Source organism: Dreissena polymorpha, chromosome 7 (genome assembly GCF_020536995.1).
Source record: "Dreissena polymorpha isolate Duluth1 chromosome 7, UMN_Dpol_1.0, whole genome shotgun sequence".
NCBI classification, from domain to species: Eukaryota; Metazoa; Mollusca; class Bivalvia; order Myida; family Dreissenidae; genus Dreissena; species Dreissena polymorpha.
Genome location: NC_068361.1, coordinates 99,227,381 through 99,246,881, shown reverse-complemented (window position 1 = coordinate 99,246,881; position 19,501 = coordinate 99,227,381). Strand labels below are relative to the sequence as shown.

Here is a 19,501-nt window from a genome sequence, read left to right as displayed (position 1 = left end):
AAAAAAGGGCTAATGAATTTATTTTCCCAATTTCATGAAAATGCCAATAAAATTCCCAATTCCAATGCCATGGGCTATCTTCCCAAAAAGTGGGAAAAAACCTGAACTTATATCAAAGCGTTTATAGGGGGCATATGTCTTTTATGGGTACAACTCTTGTTATTCTATGATTTTTTGGCAAACTGTAGATAATCAATTTAATTATTAAGATATTTGAGCAACAACAACAAGGCTACAATCAAGCTTTAAGAGAACATTTGGAACTAGTTTCATAGTAATTATATGTTTCATCATTTAATTTCATGTCATAAGTTCCATTAAGTGTAATATAATTATGGAGGCACTGATGTTCAATACATGTAGTAGTTAGTAAAACTAAAACAAAATGATGCAGTTTCCCAATTTTTCAGCCTACGCAATATTGAACACCAAGGTGATGGACACTGGCTCCCTGCTGTACTATCTCATGCTCATGCCAAGCACTCTCATTGTCTTTGTAATTTGTCTATTTCTGCGCTGGATGGGACTGAAGTTTTTCAGACACAACTGACTGAAGGTGAACATAATGTGAAAGTTATTTGTCTTCTTTATTTGCTGGACTGTTTGTTAGCTTTTTATTAGCTCACCTGTCACAAAGTGACATGGTGAGCTTATGTGACGGCGGTAATGTCCGTCGTGCGTGTGTGCGTCCGTCAACAATTTGTTTTGTAGACAGTAGAAGTCACATTTTTCATCCAATCTTATGAAATTTTATGAAATTTGGTCAGAATGTTTACCTTGATGAAATCTGAGTGGGATTGTATTTGGGTCATCTGGGGTCAAAAACTAGGTCACTAGGTCAAATAATAGAAAAAACCTTGTGTAGACAATAGAGGTCACAGTTTTCATCCAATCTTTATGAAATTTGGTCAGAATGTTAATCTTGATGAAAACTGGGTTGAGATTGTATTTGGGTCATTTGGGGTCAAAAAACTAGGTCACTAGGTCAAATAATAGAAAAACCTTGTGTAGACAATAGTGGTCACAGTTTTCATCCAATCTTCATGAATTTGGTCAGAATATTTATCTAGATGAAATTTTTTGGATTGTATTTTGGTCATATGTGGTCAAACTCTAGGTCACTAGGTCAAATAATAGAAAAACCTTGTGTAGACAATTGAGGTCACAGTTTCATCCAATCTTTATGAAATTTGGTCAGAATGTTATCTTGATGAAATCTGAGTTAGGATTGTATTTGGGTGATCTGGGGTCAAAAACTAGGTCACTAGGTCAAATAATAGAAAACCTTGTGTAGACAATAGAGGTCACAGTTTTCATCCAATCTTTATGAAATTTGGTCAGAATGTTTATCTTGATGAAATCTGGGTTGGGATTGTATTTGGGTCATATGGGGTCACACACTAGGTCAAATAATAGAAAAAACCTTGTGTAGACAATAGAGGTCACAGTTTTCATCCAATCTTTATGAAATTTGGTCAGAATGTTTATCTTGATGAAATCTGGGTTGGAATTGTATTTGGGTCATATGGGGTCAAACACTAGGTCACTAGGTCAAATAATAGAAAAACCTTGTGTAGACAATAGAGGTCACAGTTTTCATCCAATCTTTATGAAATTTGGTCAGAATGTTTATCTTGAAGAAATGACTGCCTAATGGGGTTGTTTACCCTCGAGACTTTGGTTAGAAACCATTTCTCTAGCACACTGCTTAACATACAACTCTACGTTAAAAAAGCCGAAAACGGCTATAATATGGTCAGCCCGATTTTACTGGGCTGTACCATTTATAATACAACAATACATTGCAGTGTTGATGCTGTGCTTCAATAAAAATCTATTGGTTTAAAAATATCTATATTTTAATTATTCAAAAAGCATTTAAAATGCAGTACTCTATAAAATTAATAAGCAATGTCTTGCATATTAAGCTGTTAGAAAGCGGCGTTTTCATTGGTTGACAGTATTTATAAACATGGCTCTGGTTATCTCTTTCACGTCCGCGCAAACGCAAGTAGGTCAATCCGTTTTGGGATGAAAAATTCACACAAGTAACGACCTTGACGTGGCGTCTGCTCTTGCACGGACGTGAAAGAGATAACCAATCATATTGTTTGCGTCTGCTCTTTTGCACTTTTAAAATGTAAACAAAGCAGAATTTCATTAGGAAATGTATGAAACAAGAAGAAATAATTACATCCATTGATACTTGAATCTATTTGAATTAATATGATTGGTATATGTTATTAAACCACTATGAAGATGTAATATTAATATTATTGTTATTATTGTTATTGTTATATGTATGTTGTTTGTGTGTTGAAAAGAGAGAGGAGAGGAATAGCCCAATGTTTATAAGTATGATGGTGAAAACACATACTATTTATTATATTGTGGTATCATCGTTACTAGACCCATTGTTCAGTATTTACTGCAATGGGTTGTTGGAGTCTTGAAACTTTGTGATCTGTGTTTTAAATGTCAAAATCCAAATAGGATTACTTTTAATATAATGTTTATAGAAAAGAAAAGGAATACACAGATGTGTAATATGTTTGTATAACAAAAACAAATATAATAATTAAGGATTTTTCAGATCACAAAGTGGTTTAACATTGCCACTATGTATTTACATACATAATAAAGTATCAAAATTAGGTGTATATTTAAGGTTTAAATTTAATGACATACAACAAGATCTAGGCAGTGGGAAAATATGACTATTTACAACAATAATTAGTAGGAAAGTTAGAGCCTGGTTGAATAGCTCTCATATGAAAGAGAATTTGCATGTAGACATGTAGTTGTATGGGAAATTGTAATTGTAATTGTGTATATATTTATGTATGTGGCTCAATATTAAATGTTTGTAAATGTAGCAATGTTGAACACTTGCAGACAGGGAATATAGCCGTAATGCCAGGGTTCGACATTAACTTGTTTACAGCCAGACCATCTGACCAGCTCCTCTTAAAATGTACTAGCCCGAATCTGATGTCTACTAGACCATAAATGACATAGCAAATAACCAGAATTGTGTCGTGTAACTGTTTAATCAGGTTTTATCAGAAAATAATTAGTGAACACAAGAAAGTTTTTTGATGCACAGAGTAAAATAAAAATAAACTATTTAACATCATAAATTGTTTGTTGTAATTTCACTGTTTATCACAAATTAAACAAATAATGTCTGTACAGCAGGTGACATTTATTAAACGTTATCAAATTCTGGCCTCCTTGACCGCTGTGCTCCATGCTACCACAGCTCCAATGCCCTTTCCATCATAATCTGTGTCAGTTTTACCGTCGGATTCTTCTTTATTAACTTATTTGTCAAACGAAAATCCAATCTTGAACAAAGTCACTCTTTAAATTACATTCTCTCTTGTCTGCTACGCCAAAATGTTACATTGACGATACCAATTTTCGATAGAAGTCGTAAAAACATTATGTAAAGTTCTACGACACTGCAGAAAATCATTAACTATTTCAGTGCTGGAACCTAATTTTGAAGGTCTTTGCAAACAGTTTGGATCCAGATGAGACGCCACAGAACGTGGCATCTCATCTGGATCTAAACTGTTTGCTATTCTGATAGTATTCTTTGAAAAAAATTGAAGAAAATGCTAATTTTAGAAAATCAGCAGACAACATTTTAGCAGACTACAAATTTCCCAGCATGGTCCCAGCAAGTGTTAATATTCATGACAACTTTACCAATGGAAACAAGCTATTTCTGCAGGAAACTCTCCTTTGCGTCTAAAAATAGCGATGAATCATGTGAATGCTCCGCGTTTTATTTATATACGCTAGTTTTGTACTGATGTAAATAATGGATACAATAGTTCTTTTACACATTAAGAGAAAAAGGTTTTCGGTTAGTTATAGTTATATGAATCAGTATAGATTTTGTATGTACGACCAGTCGGACAAGCTAGCCCACAGTTTTACTAGCCCGACCACCGATCTTACTAGACGATGTCTGTCGGACGTGCCTTAGTGTCGAACCCTGAATGCTCCAACATAAGACCCTGTCTGTATGGAACCTCATGAGAATTGGGCTATGAAGAAGAGACCACCCCCCAGAGTGGCGTTAAGACACATATTTAAAAGGGTTATTAATAATAACCCTTGTAAAATAATGGTAATGACTTAAGTGTCGCCAAACGGTCACCTTTATAGGGCCACATAAAATTATAAGTAAAACAATGAACTTTACAGTTAAAAATGAGAAAGAACAGATAAATTTATACATAAAAGTAGATTATTTACATTATGTACAGTACTATATGCATTTTTATATAAAAATACAAGTTGCCACCCTGGAGGGTTAAAGAAGGAGAGATTTGGAAGTGTAGGCTGGTGTGGGTGGGGGGAATAAACCAGCAGGGTCATTACCACTAGGTTGGACTAAGGGAGGTAATTATGGAGGTAGAGTCTACAATGGTTGTTTCCCATGGACCAGAGGGAGTGCATGGTAGATGAAGAATAGTATGAAAACAATTGAAGGAAATTACATCAGTGTGATATAAAATTGGTAAAAAGGCCAATTAATACCCCAATGCAAGCAAAAACCCACAAAATGCTCTTATCCAACCAATATTATTTAAATATAGGGGATAACAAGAGAGAAAATAGTACAAAAGTACCTTATCTGCTATATAGAAAAGCAATTTAATACAAAATAAAGGGAATTTGCTATATAAAATAGCAATTTGACACAAAAATAGGGAAATTTGTTATATAAAATATCAATTTTAACAAGAATTAAGGGAATACAAGGTACAAAAATTGTATTTGGGTCATATGGGGTCAAACACTAGGTCAAATAATAGAAAAACCTTGTGTAGACAATAGAGGTCACAGTTTTCATCCAATCTTTATGAAATTTGGTCAGAATGTTTATCTTGATGAAATCTGAGTTGGAATTGTATTTGGGTCATCTGGGGTCAAAAACTAGGTCACTAGGTCAAATAATAGAAAAACCTTGTGTAGACAATAGAGGTCACAGTTTTCATCCAATCTTTATGAAATTTGGTAAGAATGTTTATCTTGATGAAATCTGGGTTGAGATTGTATTTGGGTCATTTGGGATCAAAAACGAGGTCACTAGGTTAAATAATAGAAAAACCTTGTGTAGACAAATAGAGGTCACAGTTTTCATCCAATCTTCATGAAATTTGGTCAGAATGTTTATCTTGATGAAATCTGGGTTGGGATTGTATTGGTTCATATGGGGTCAAGCACTAGGTCACTAGGTCAAATAATAGGAAAACCTTGTGTAGACAATAGAGGTCACAGTTTTCATCCAATCTTTATGAAATATGGTCAGAGTGTTTATCTTGATGAAATCTGGGTTGGGATTGTATTTTGGTCATCTTGGGTCAAAAACTAGGTCACTAGGTCAAATAATAGAAAAACCTTGTGTAGACAATAGAGGTCACAGTTTTCATCCAATCTTTATGAAATTTGGTCAGATTGTTTATCTTGATGAAATCTTGATTGGGATTGTAATTGGGTCATATATGGTCAAACACTAGGTCACTAGGTCAAATCATAGAAAAACCTTGTGTAGACAAACAATGTCACATTTTTTATCAGATCTTAATGAAATATGGTCAGAATGTTTGTCTTGTAAAAATTTGGGTTGGGATCAAATTTGGGTCATCTAGGGTCAAATAACTAGGTCACTAGGTCAAAGTAAAAAATAATTGTGTAGACAGTAGAGGTCACAGTTTTCATCCAAACATAATATAATTTGGTCAGAATGTTAATCTTGATGAAATCTGGGTTGGGATTGTATTTGGGTCATCTGGGGTCAAAAACTAGGTCGCCAGGTCAAATCATAGAAAATCATTGTGTAGACAATAAAAGTCATAGTTTTCATTTGATCTTAATGAAATATGATCAGAATGAATATCTGATTTTGGATCTTATATGGGTCATCTGGGGTCAAAAATTAGGTCACCAGGCCAATTCTAGTAAAACCTTGTGTAGAAGAAAGAGGTCACAGTTTTCATCATGTTTTAATGAAATTTTGTCAGAATGTATTAATGGATGAAATCTGGCTTGGATTGTATATGGGTCTGATAGAATTTAAGTTGGTGTAGCAAGGTTAGTCAGATGAGGGATTCAGGGCCATCATGGCCCTCTTGTTGACAATTTTGGTAAAAATGTTATTCTTTAACCGTGGAGAGGACCCTTTATAATTTGTTACTGTTGCTACCTTTTTCTGTCTCTTTGTGGTATCAGATCTTTTAATTGGAGAAATCTATCATGTAAAATGTATTCCCAAATACTATTGTATTTTATTTAAATATAATCTAAGTCAGTTAGAGCTTTAAAAAATGGCCACACCAGTATTTAATGACATGTTTTAGACAGGAAGTTTATGTTTGTTTCATTCATGTTCTAACAAAACATTTTAACCACTTGTACTTACTTTTTCCAATTAAATATTGCAGGATCATCAAAATGGCTTTGGTTGCCGAAGACATAAGTAACTCACCTAGCGTGAGGCTTGACCAATCAGAAAGCAGCTTTCAAGCAATGGACCAATCCGAATCAGACTCACTCCTGACTGACCAATCAGATTTCAGTTTGTTTAAAAATCCAGCCAATCAGGATGCAGACTCAGACACACCTGATGACGAGAAGGAGACCTACTACTTTGAATCAGACCATGTGGCCTTGAGGGGAAACCATGACTACCAGGTGTTACTAAAGACCATTGCTCTTCTTGAAGCTCAGCGAATACAGGTATCGTAAACATGTGAGCCTCATTGTGAAAAACTGAGCTTAATGCATGTGCCTTAAGAGTTTTCAACACAGGCTGATCCGGGACAACACTTTAATGGATTGCGTTTTAATGGAATTTTTTGTTCAAAGATAGTCTCTATAGTCTCTTCTAACTATAAATCCAGTTAATTTGGAAAGTATTGATCCTGATAAGCCTGTGTGGACTTGACAGGCTAATCAAGGACAACACTGTGCACACATGCATTAAGCCTAGTTTTCCCAGAGCTCATATCATGGTGCAACATTTTCAAATTGGCAAATTGCCAGAACTGGACACGCTTTGCCATTACTCACTTAAAAAAAAGAATTTTCAGTTTCAAATTATAGAAGGGCTTTTATATTCTTAAATTACATAGAAACTACGTACTTTTAACAATTTTCAAACACATACAGGGGGTATTACTAAGAGGTTAAGGTGCCTTTGTAGAAGAGCATTACTCTTGTAATAAAGCCCTTCATTCTCACATTGTTTGTCGACACTTGGTCATTTGTGTCTTGTTCTGAGAAAATCGGGCTTAATGCATGTGCGTAAAGTGTCGTCCCAGATTAGCCTGTGCAGTCCGCACAGGCTTATCAGGGATGACACTTTCCACTTTTATGGTATTTTTAGTTTCAAGGAAGTCCCTCTTGCCGAAAATCAAGTTTAGGCGGAAAGTGTCGTCCCTGATTAGCCTGTGCAAACTGCACAGGCTAATCTGGGATGACACTTAACGCACATACATTAAGCCCCGTTTTCTCAGAACGCGACTCATTTGTTCAAGTTTTACCCGTGTTATAACAGGTTTAGCACTCTTAAGTTTCTAATAGGAATGGGTTTAAATAATTAAACAATGCACATGTAGATAAGGAGAAAGATGCAGATTAAAATATTAAATTTCTCATGATAAGATAAGATAATTTAGCTTTATTTTTGTTAAATGTTTTATATTTCAAAATTTTGAATTTAAACATTGTTAGGATAAACATTGTGGGTTAAGACAGAAGTTGCCCTCCTTTTGGCATAAAAATTAGTTTAGTTTTTAATCTCCTGAACAACTCTTTGTTTTTCTTTCCACCCTATATAATTTTGGCATAACAAATACCCCATTTCTATACTTGTTTGTTCATTGCCTTAATTGTGTTTTTTAAGCTCTGCATTTTTGGAGAAAACCTGAGGTATTGTCATAGCCAGCTTGTCGTGTTGTCCGCTGTCCGCGTCATGCTTAAACCTTTACATTGGCTCTAAAATCAAAGTGCTTCCACTTACAACTTTGAAACTTCATATGCAGATGCACCTTGATGAGTTCTACACGCCCACCCATTTTGGGGTCACTAGGTCAAAGGTCAAGGTCACTGTGACTTCTAATTTTTTTTTTAATTCTGCCAAGCTTTCATTTATTATGCTCCCCCAAAATTTATTTTGGGGGGAGCATTTAGTCGCCGCTTCGTCTGTCCGTCCGTGTGTCTGTCCGTGCACATTTTTTGTTCGGGCTTTTTCTCAGCAACTAATGACCGGAATTCAATGAAACTTTATGGGAAGCTTCACTACCAAGAGGAGATGAGCATATTATCAGCGGGTTCTGGTCGGATGATTTTTCACAGAGTTATGGCCCTTTGAAATTTTATATAAAAAAATTCTTGTCCCCCCAACTACTGTGCCCTCAAGACGTTTCCTTTTATCTGAATATATAGTGCAATATTGTGACAAAAAAAAACTTTGGGGAGCATCACCCGTCTCCGACAGTTTCTTGTTCAAAGCTGCACCCGTAGCCGAGCGTGGCACCTGTTATGCGGTGCTCTTGTTGTTGTTGTTGTTTTTAAATTGACATAAATTTGAAAATACAAAAAATGTGATATCATTCAACTTTTGTTTGTATTTACATTTGAACCTTATAGGCTGTGAAGGACCTTGACCTGCTGTATGAAGGTCCGTCAGGCGGCCCTCTCAGACCCCATACAGTTTGTACAGAAACTGCAGAAGGGCATCGACCTTAACCTGCCCAGGCCTCAGAAAGGTGCAAATATGAGCCAGCCTCTGAGGGAAATGGGCTTTAAAGCATGTGTGTTAAGTGTTGTCGGAGATTAGCCTGTGCAGTCTTGGCCACACTTTCCAATTTCTAGTTTAAATGAAGTCTCTTTCTAAAAGACAATTCAATCCAGGCTGAAAGTGATGTCCTTGATGAGCATGTGCAGACTGCACTTGGATAACACTTAACGCAGGCAGACTGCACTTGGATAACACCTTACGCAGTGCAGGCTGCACTTGGATAACACTTTACGCAGTGCAGGCTGCACTTGGATAACACTTTACGCACATGCCATTAAGCCCCGTTTTCCTAGAGCAAGGATCATTTACTTTATTGGTTTAACCCTTTGCATGCTGGGAAGTTTGGTGTCTGCTAAAATGTCGTCTGCTGAATTTCTAAAATTAGAGCATTTTCTTTGATTTTTTCAAAGAATACTATCAGAATAGCAAACAGTTTGGATCCTGATGAGACGCCACGTTTTTGTGGCGTCTCATCTGGATCGAACTGTTTGCGAAGACCTTCAAAATTTGGTTCCAGCACTGAAAGAGTTAAAAGATGTTCACTATAATATGCTATTTAAATGAAATAATACATGAAAAGTAGTGTGCTATAATGTTTTTGTAACGACAAAAGTTTAATTAGCACTGAAGTAAATATTTTATTTCCTTATTTAAATTGCAAAAGAACCGATTCCAATGTTATGCTTATATTTTCTTCCCAATTTGAATGAAAACAACTATTTCTAATTGATAATATTCTAAAATGTTTAGTGCCAGCTTAATGCATACCAGTTATTAAGGCCCAGTCTTGTCTTTGTAATGGTACTAACCATTTACTAACCAGAAAAACTGTGGGTATTTTAAGATTAGCATGAAGTGTGTGCCTCTTCATTCATGGGAGATCCTTTATTTACGCTGTGGTAGTTTGCAGGCCTAAATGGCTTATAGACTGACTTTAAAAATATATTGCTTCTGGTCCATGTACCATTATAAAATAGCTGTAAATTCTGTCATTGATTCACTTGTGCATTAAATTATACTACTGGTTCACCAAGGAAATGCAGATTGTTAATGTTGACACTGCTGAGTTAAACATGACCATGCTGTCACAGATTGCAGAGCTGCCCCATATCAGCTGGGAGAAATACACAAGTACGCTGGACTTCTCAACGTTCGGCAGCCATCGTGCCACATGACCAGACTGAAGAAGCATCTAACAGACGGGAATGTCCCCCCAGGTGTGTGCCGAGCAACTTATTACCACATAAAAGTTTTTTCGTGATCATTTATATTTGAGTCATGCTCTGTGAAAAGGGGGTTTAATGCATGTGCGTAAAGTATCGTCCCAGATTAGCCTGTGCAATCCACACAAGGCTAACCAAGGACTTTACACTTTTCCGCCGAAAGTGGTATTTTGCTAAGAAGAGAGACTTTTCTTAAAAGAAAAATATTAAAGAGGAAAGTGTTGTCCCTGATTAGCCTGTGCAGAATACACAGGCTATCTAGGAGGCCACTTTAAAGCACATGCATAAAACCCCCCTTTTCACAGAGCACGGCAAATTTATATCAGAAGCTCTTAATTCATTTGTTTTTAACAGTAAAAGTAGGTAATGAGACAAATAAAAAAAAAATGGTCTTTATAGTGGGGTGGTCTCTAGATAGAGGTTTGGCTGTACAACAAATAAATACATCTACATGTATATATGTCAGTTGTGCATGTGCAAGTATCAATACAATAGATACATGTAAGAAAAAATATATCACTGTGGTCTATTTATATTCTTTAAACAGATGTTCACAGCTGTTACAAATTATAATATTAAGAATAGTATCAACTATTTCATCATCATTATCATTATATATTTTCATCTGTATACATTCATTACTCTTGATTGCGTTTTCATCATGTTCTCATAGCAAACTAGGAAGACAACAATAATAATAATAAGCCTCATTATCAATATGCTTCATATTGCATCATAATCATCACCAGCATCATGATTGACAATATTTGATACAGTATTAAATAAACATGTAGTTTGTAATCAGTCATGCAATGTCTATGCCCTGTATTCTTAAACAGAGGAGGTCAAGATGGTATCTGCACCCCAGGATGTGGAGGGGGCGGTGATCCGGGGGCCGTGTTAAGACCGAGGAGAAGCCGCAGACTTTCAACCAGTTGTGGACCACTGAGGAGCAGAAACGGTAGGTAGTGGGGGGTGAGAAGGATAATTTTTTGCAAGGAAACAGATAAATATTGTCTCAGTTCAAAAGTGCGTGTTGCATATGAAATTTTCTCGTATATCTCACCTCCAACAAAAATGACCATATCTGATTGGCTTAGAGCGGTCACGTGCCCATGGTGTTTTTTCCATATATCCCAAGTAATTTCCATACACCACGAGTAATTGAGTAGTCGGTTGAGATATAATCGTTACACAGTTAGTAACTGATGGTGTATGGGATATACACCCTCAGTCCTTTCATACCATACTAGAGCTTAGAGTGAGTTACTTTTACTAGCACAGTGGGTATTTACTAACTTCTCATTATTTTGGAAGCATCAAAAATACCAGATTGACATTTTTTTTAATATTTATCATCCTGAATAAACTAGCTTTGCATCAAGAAAATGAACTTATATTGATGGGTGTGTTTTCAGCTTGGAAGAGCTACTGATACAGTTTCCTCCAGAGAAAATAGAGGCCAGGAGATTTCAGAAGATAGCAGCTGCCCTTGGCAACCGCACTACGCTGCAGGTTTGTCCTGAGAGTTTGTGGTTCTTTGTTGAATCACTGTGGTTACATTCATGCCTGCATATTGGGATATTGCTTTTGCATGTTATTAAGGCAAAAAACATGTCTTTACCCCAGTTTAAGGGAACTTAATTTATAAAAAATGGACCTTTGAATAATTGATACAATTTGTGGGTTACCTCTGTATGGACCCAAGAAATTCTTTTAATAATAAATTGCATTTGTATGTTTGATTGTACCTGCCATGGTCTAATGTGTTTGTGAGCTTGATTCTAACAGGACTAGTCTTCAAATGCTCATTCTTAAGACACGATACACTGGTTCTACTCAGGAAATTGACATATGTTATTATAATATATTCCCTATGCTTTAAAAAAATCTTTAAATCACAACTGAAGTTAATATCAATAATGACACAGAAATGTGCATACATGTACTGACTCAAAACATTGAAAATGTTTAACAACTAAGTTCATTATTATGTTTTCTGATTAAAAAATACGCAAGTTTTAAGAGTGTTTTTTTTTGCTGGTGGTCAGGTTCAGAGTCGAGTGCAGAAGTACTTCATCAAGCTTGCCAAGGCGGGGGCTTCCCATCCCTGGAAGGATGCCAAGCACCATGAATCTCAAGAAGAAGGTTGGTGGACCCTCCTATGAGTAACGTTATGGGAAAAACTCTCTTAATGCATGTGCCTCAAGTGTTGTCCTGGACCAGCCTCTGCAGTCCTTCTTGGGCTAATCAGGGACAACACTTTCTGCTTTAATTGAATGATTTGTTTGAATGAATTGTCTTCTAATGAATATCTAGCTCAGCCTAATCTGGGACAAAACTTAAGCCCATGCATTAAGACCCCATTTTCGCCAGTGAGACTTATATTAGTATCAGTGTCTGAGGAGGCTGATGTGAGTCCAGGATCTTCAATCTGGTGTATCTTGTGTTTGAATCCCAGCCTTACCACACTTGTGCGTACATTGTCATGAAAAACTTCCACAGACATTTTTGCCCTCAATCTGGTTCATGTACAGAAGTTTCCATGCAATAAAACACACAACATTGCAATACTTAATCAAAAGTAGAGGGATTATGGTCTTTAGAAAGTATTTCATTTTGTACACCTTGTGTTTTGTTAAGCCCTTACATCTCCTATGCTTGCACAGGTAAAATGTCACTAGGTTAAGTGGCCATTGCTGTATGAAATGAAATCTATTAAATACAGCTAATAATCCTAACAACAAACGGTATAAGTATTCTTTTGAAGTTATAAATAATTCCATATATTTGCATTTGGTCAACAGAGCAGATTATTTAATTATTTAATGAACTAATAATACCACCTGTTTTTACAATATTTTCCATTGACCATACCACCCTGTTTTTTACAATATTTCCCATTGACAATATCGTCTGTTTTTACAATATTTCCCATTTACCATACCACCTGTGTTTTCAATATTTCCCATTGACAATACCACCTGTTTTTACAATATTTCCCCTTGACAATACCACCTGTTTTTACAATATTTCCCATTGACAATACCGTCTGTTTTACAATATTTCCCATTTACCATACCACCTGTGTTTACAATATTTCCCATTGACAATATCACCTGTTTTTACAATATTTCCCATTGACAATACCACCTGTTTTTACAAGATTTCCCATTGACAATACCAACTGTTTTACAATATTTCCCATTGACGATACCACCTGTTTTTACAATATTTCCCATTGCAATACCACCTGTTTTACAATATTTCCCCATTGACTGATACCACCTGTTTTTACAATATTTCCCATTGACAAAACCAACCTGTTTTTACAATATTTCCCATTGACGATACCACCTGTTTTTAACAATATTTCCCATTGACAATACCACCAGTTTTTACAATATGTCCCATTGACAATGCCACCTGTTTTTACAATATTTCCCATTGACAATACCACCTGTTTTGACAATATGTCCCATTGACAATACCACCTGTTTTTTACAATATTTCCCATTGACGATACCACGTGTTTTTACAATATTTCCCATTGACAATACCACCTGTTTTTACAATATTTCCCATTGACAATACCACCAGTTTTTACAATATTTCCCATTGACAATACCACTTGTTTTTACAATATTTCCCATTGACGATACCACCTGTTTTTACAATTATTTCCCATTGACAATACCACCTGTTTTTACAATATTTCCCATTGACAATACCACCTGTCTAACACTATTTCCCATTTACAATACCACCTGTTTTTACACTATTTGTCATTGCCGTGTGTGTGCAGGTTGGTAGCCAGCGTCACCACCGCTACAACAGGATGTACTACAACTCCACCCTTCCTTGCCTCTGTCACTCCACCGGTGTTCATGACAGACAACGATGATGAGAACTCCCAGAGCTACGAGGGCAGTGTCACCTCTGGCAACTGAGAACTGGGATGCCATGGCAGACGAGGACTTCTCTGTGAGTTTAGTGTTTTTATTAAGATCAACTTGAGGGCCAGATAATACCCATTTCAGTATCTCTTATGGAGCAAAAAAACATTTTGGTGATTGGTTCATAACTTTCAAGTTTTTTTGTATCCATTATTTAACCGTGTTAGTACATATTAAATCAAAGGGGAACATGGGCACCATTTTAACATGGGTTGATTATTTATAAATTTGTGTCAGTGTAGCTCACAGGATATTTAAAACTTAGTAGATTTAAACATGATAAGGTGTTTGGTGGTGGAAAAGAGTAGGACACTTGGGGAAACAATACAGTCAACATTGCAGGAGTATATATTTGTATTTCTTAAGGTTAATGTAGGCTGTTATTCCTATTGCTTATATCATTTCCGAACTACCAGTTGCTAGGGAAGGCAGAGGTGGGGCTATTTTGGTATCACTTTGTTCCCTTTGTCAGTCAGTGGGTCTCATACTGTCGGTTGATCTCTCCAGGCATGCCTGTTATTGAAGCACAGTGAATCATTGGTTCAAAATTAGGAGAACACAAATATTTAGGATGGAGTTTCCTATCATTACGGTCTTGTTGTTATTTGTTAAAGAAGAATGTTCTAAGGTTCATTTGATGTATCGTGTATGTCATTTATATGGCTCAGCATGTATGAATAAAAGCTTGTCAATGTGTGTGCTCCCAGGATGACGAAGGGTTTCCGTTAGAGTTGAGAGGAACAGAGGAGTACCAGGAGCTGCTGAGGCTGAAACAGCTGAGGAACAGAAAGATCAGGCAGAGTGCTGAGAACATGACGGAACATGTCGGATTCAAGGTAATAAATACTGTAACGCTGTTTGTCTACTCAAGGTAATACAGAACATGACGGAACATGTTAGATTCAAGGTATTAAATAATGTGACGCTTTGTGTCAAATTCAAGGTTATAGAGAACATGACGGAACTAGTCGTATTTAAGGTATTTAATAATGTGACGCTTCGTATCGAATTCAAGGTAATAGAGAACATGACAGAACATGTCAGATTCAAGGTAATAAATAATGTCTAGTCTAGATATATGCTGGCCACACATGTCGTATATAAACATTTATTTAAAACAATGCAATAGTAGCCCTTTAAAACAAAATAATAGCAGCCTAATAAAGAAACAGTGTAAATGTAGATCTATCAACGAAATTTTATCTGCAAGAACAATATGGGATACAATTTAAGTTGTTTATTTTAATAGAACTCAGGCTAATTTTTTCCCTTATGTACATTTACACAGGAATAATGATATAGGGTAATGACTTAATCCTTTTCCACTCAGCTACACACATTGACATGTTTGTAGTCCCTAAGAAAATCATATTAAATATAAGTACTTTCTTATTAGATTCCTGTTTAAAAGCTTCATCTCCAACCCTAAGATACTGATACCTGAGCAGCAAACAGCATAAAACCTGAACAGGCTGCATGTTACTTGCATGTTGTTCTGGTTTTATTGCTGTTTGCTTATAGCCATTTTTCACTTTGCTTCTGATCGCAAATGTTTAATGATGACGACTGTTTCAGTGCGATCGATGCGAGTGTGAGCCTATAGTCGGTACTCGCTGGCACTGCATGGATTGCCCACCAGACCTCGCAGTGGACTTCTGTGATGAGTGTTGTCGACAGGTAAGGCCAATATATCGAGCTTGGTTCTAGGAAAGCTCTGCCAATTGCATGTGCAGGAAGTGTTGTCCTAGATTAGCCTGAGCAGTTTGCAAGGCTAATCTGGGACATTTCTTTTCGTCTAAACTGGATTGGCATTTAGAAGAGACTCCCTCTAAACAGAAGACTCAATAACAATCGAAAGTGTTTTCCTGATTATCCTGTGCAGACTTCTCAGGCTTATCTGGGATTACATTTTATGCACATGTTTAAGCCCAGTTTGCGTAGAACAAAGCTCATATAATAAATATAACCTTCATCAAAAATGGTTACCACTTTAAAAACTTTAGTACTCCTACTTCAAATCCAATCCAAATAATAAAAATAGGTTGTTATATGTTTCTTTTGTCATCAAATCCATATCCTTCAAACAAGTCTTTTGATAAATCAAAACAAAAAGAATGTGATGTAAATAGTATTTGAAACAGTTTTAATAACATATGTTTCAGTTAAAACTTGATGAACACTTTTGTGTTGTGATGTTAGCTGATAAATGTTGAGTATCGTGTGATTGTGGAAAAATCATCTCCCTACTGCTCTGTTTCCAGTGGTTATGAGTCGTCCATGCACAACTCCAGTCACAGGTTGAAGCCCCAAGAGGTCTCTGGAAGGCGCAGACTCTGGGTTCCGTGACACGGACTACATGAGGTTCCTGCCGGGAGGTTCATCTACAGGGTACAACTATTTGGACCCCAACTACATGCCTGCTAGCTGAACACTGGACCCCAACTACATGCCTGCTAGCTGAACCCTGGACCCCAACTACATGCCCGCTAGCTGAACCCTGGACCCCAACTTCATGCCTGCTAGCTGAACTCTGGACCCCAACTACATGCCTGCTAGCTGAACCCTGGACCCCAACTACATGCCCGCTAGCTGAACCCTGGACCCCAACTACATGCCTGCTTGCTGAACCCTGGACCCCAACTACATGCCCGCTAGCTGAACCCTGGACCCCAACTACATGCCCGCTAGCTGAACCCTGGACACCAACTACATGCATGCTAGCTGAATCCTGGACCCCAACTACATGCATGCTAGCTGAACCCTTGACCCTAACTACATGTCTGCTAGCTGAACATACAGTGCTTGAACCTGCACGCTAGCTGACCTTTAATGATGAGAACGTGTATTATGAACACTGACAAACACTGTCTACAGTATGCAGTTGTTAAAGCAATATTATTTTCTTGTTTTTTTTTATCAAGGTCTATTTTTAGGTCTGATTACATTTAAGCGAATTTAAATATACATCACTTACGCACACATAAACCCCCTTTAACAAAATTATGGTTATTGAAAATAAATTAAATGACTTTTTTATCTTTAAGTGTTCCAGCACAGTGGCTGAGGATACAAAATAGTATTTAATTTTATTTGCTCACCTGAGCACATTGTGCTCATGGTGAGCTTTATAATTGCCTTTTGTCTGTCATGTGGCCTCAACATTTGCATCGCTAGCACTCATTTATTGCCCAATCCACATGAAACTTGGTCACACAATTTGTCCCAATTATATCTTGGAAAAATTCGAAAATGGTTCCGGTTGGTTGAAAAAACATTGCCGCCAAGGGGCGGGGCATTTTTCATTTGGCTATAGTAAAATCTTGTTAACACTGTGAAAGTCACATATATAGTTAAATCTTCATGAAATTTGGAAAGAACATTCGTAATAATGATATCTTGGGCTGCAAAGAACAGGTCAGTTCCTGTGTATCTTGGGTGAGCGACTTTGGGCCTTTCAGGCCCTCTTGCTTTGATTTCACTTCTAAGCATAAAATAAATCTGGATATTTTAGCAATTCAGCAATGTAAAAATCGTAGTACATATATATCCTTGACTTGTGAAGACAGTGCATAGTGTGTTTTTTGTTGTTGTATTTTTCAAATAATTATAAAGACAAAGCAGAGTGTTGTTCGGGTGTGATCTCACAAAATCACTGTGACTCTGTACAAAATTTGTTTCTCTACGGGTTTTAAATGTTAAAAAAGGGTTAATGGTGTATGATTGAATGTCGTACTTGAGAGAATTTAATAAACCTTTTTAAAAGATGACTTTTTTCAAAGAAAGAAAAAGAATTTTGTTGATGAAACAACAAAAAATATTCATATATTTATTTGTTCGTTTTTGGTTTACATGATTTCCAAGCATATATAAACATTCTCTACAACAAGTTCATGTTTATTTGTTAGTTATTTATATTGACTTGACATATCAATTTATGATGAAATTAAATAGCTTTTTGATTTGAAATTTAGCCCTTGTGTTATTTCAGGGCAAATCAATCGTGTCCGAAAATTAACATATGGAAAATATATTAAAAAAATCCTGTTTTCCGAAATTAAGAGATTAAAGTTAAATGTCCGAAAATTATAATATTATTGAAATAAAAGCAATAAATCAATGCACAAAAGTGTTTCTTCTTTATAATAAAAACAACTTCACAGCTTTCCTTACTCTTGCCTGAAATGATACAGAACAAAAAAAGGAAAAACATTTAACATACTGCTCCTTAAAGGGGCCGTCCAACAGATTTTGGCATGTATTGAAGCATGTCATTAAATGCTTTATATTGATAAATTTAAACATTTGACCTTAAAATCTCCAGTAAAAAAACAATAGTTCATTTTTTTAAAAATGAAAAAAGGAACCCTCAACATGGCTCGAACCACTGACCCCTGGAGTAAAAAGTCTCCGCCTAGACCACTCGACCATCCATGCTCGTGCTTAGAGCGGATGTATTTTTAGCCTTTATAAGCAATCCTCGTAGTTTCCCAAAATATAACTACAACAACCGAACTTTCAAAATTATTCAATCGTTTTGCGTCGCAAGACGCTTTATATTTATCAGGTTTTCAAATCGTCAAAAGATGCATATAATGGATATTAAAGAGCATGGTAAATGGTCAGTATTACTATTCCTCAAAAATATAAACAAAAATGAAAAATTGCGAATCTGAACAACTTTTTTTAATTTGTCAATTTACCAATCTTTTAATAGAAAGATGTGATTTAAAATGCTGTTGGTTGAGTTGATTGTTTTCTACCGGTATACGTAGTTATTTACCCAATTACGCAAATGTTATGGTCATGCGTCTCCCAGGTTTTATGGCCTAAATCCGTTTGTAAAACCCCATGATCAAAGTGTCACAAGATAAGCGAATAAAGTGCCGAACTCTGGTAAAATAGCGCTGTAAAATATACTGTCAAAAATTTAGAGTCATTAATGATAGACGAAAACGCGCATGTCTGAAAATTAAGAGTAATGAAAAATAGTAATTATTTACCCCCAAAAAGGGGAGTTAAAATGCAATATACTGTTCTGGGAGTCTTAATACCGTTCCCCACTCAGCCCTAATACCCCTTTCTTTCAACGCACTCGCTTGCTTTATCCTTTTCGGTGTGTAAGTATATCTAACTGTGATGATTTCAGAAAAGAAGACGTTTTATCACTGATATGGAGATGTTTAAAACATGGCCAGGGCAAATGTGAGCCTCATGGTTATTACTTTAACTACTTTGTAGAGGAGAACCACTAAGATATCGTAAAGTCGTCCTCTACCACGTTTGTTCAAATTATGCCCCTGGGTGTATATGGCCTCATGTATTGATTAAAATGTAAGGCAAACGTTTTTCGCATTCCATTGGTATATAATTACACCCTGAACGTATTAACAAATAGGTAAGTAAATATCTTACAAGAGCAATAAAATCGACCTGCGCCACAGAGGCATCTGGTTCGCTGAGATATCCTTTTTTATTTAACATATCTTTCGCCTTAGGCACAT

At 36.2% G+C, this 19,501-nt stretch overlaps 1 pseudogene; it reads left to right on the top strand.

Moving 5' to 3' along the window:
* The first annotated feature begins 414 nt into the window (after nucleotides 1-414).
* LOC127839953 (ZZ-type zinc finger-containing protein 3-like) overlaps nucleotides 415-19,501 on the top strand; it is a 93,937-nt pseudogene continuing 74,850 nt past the window's right edge.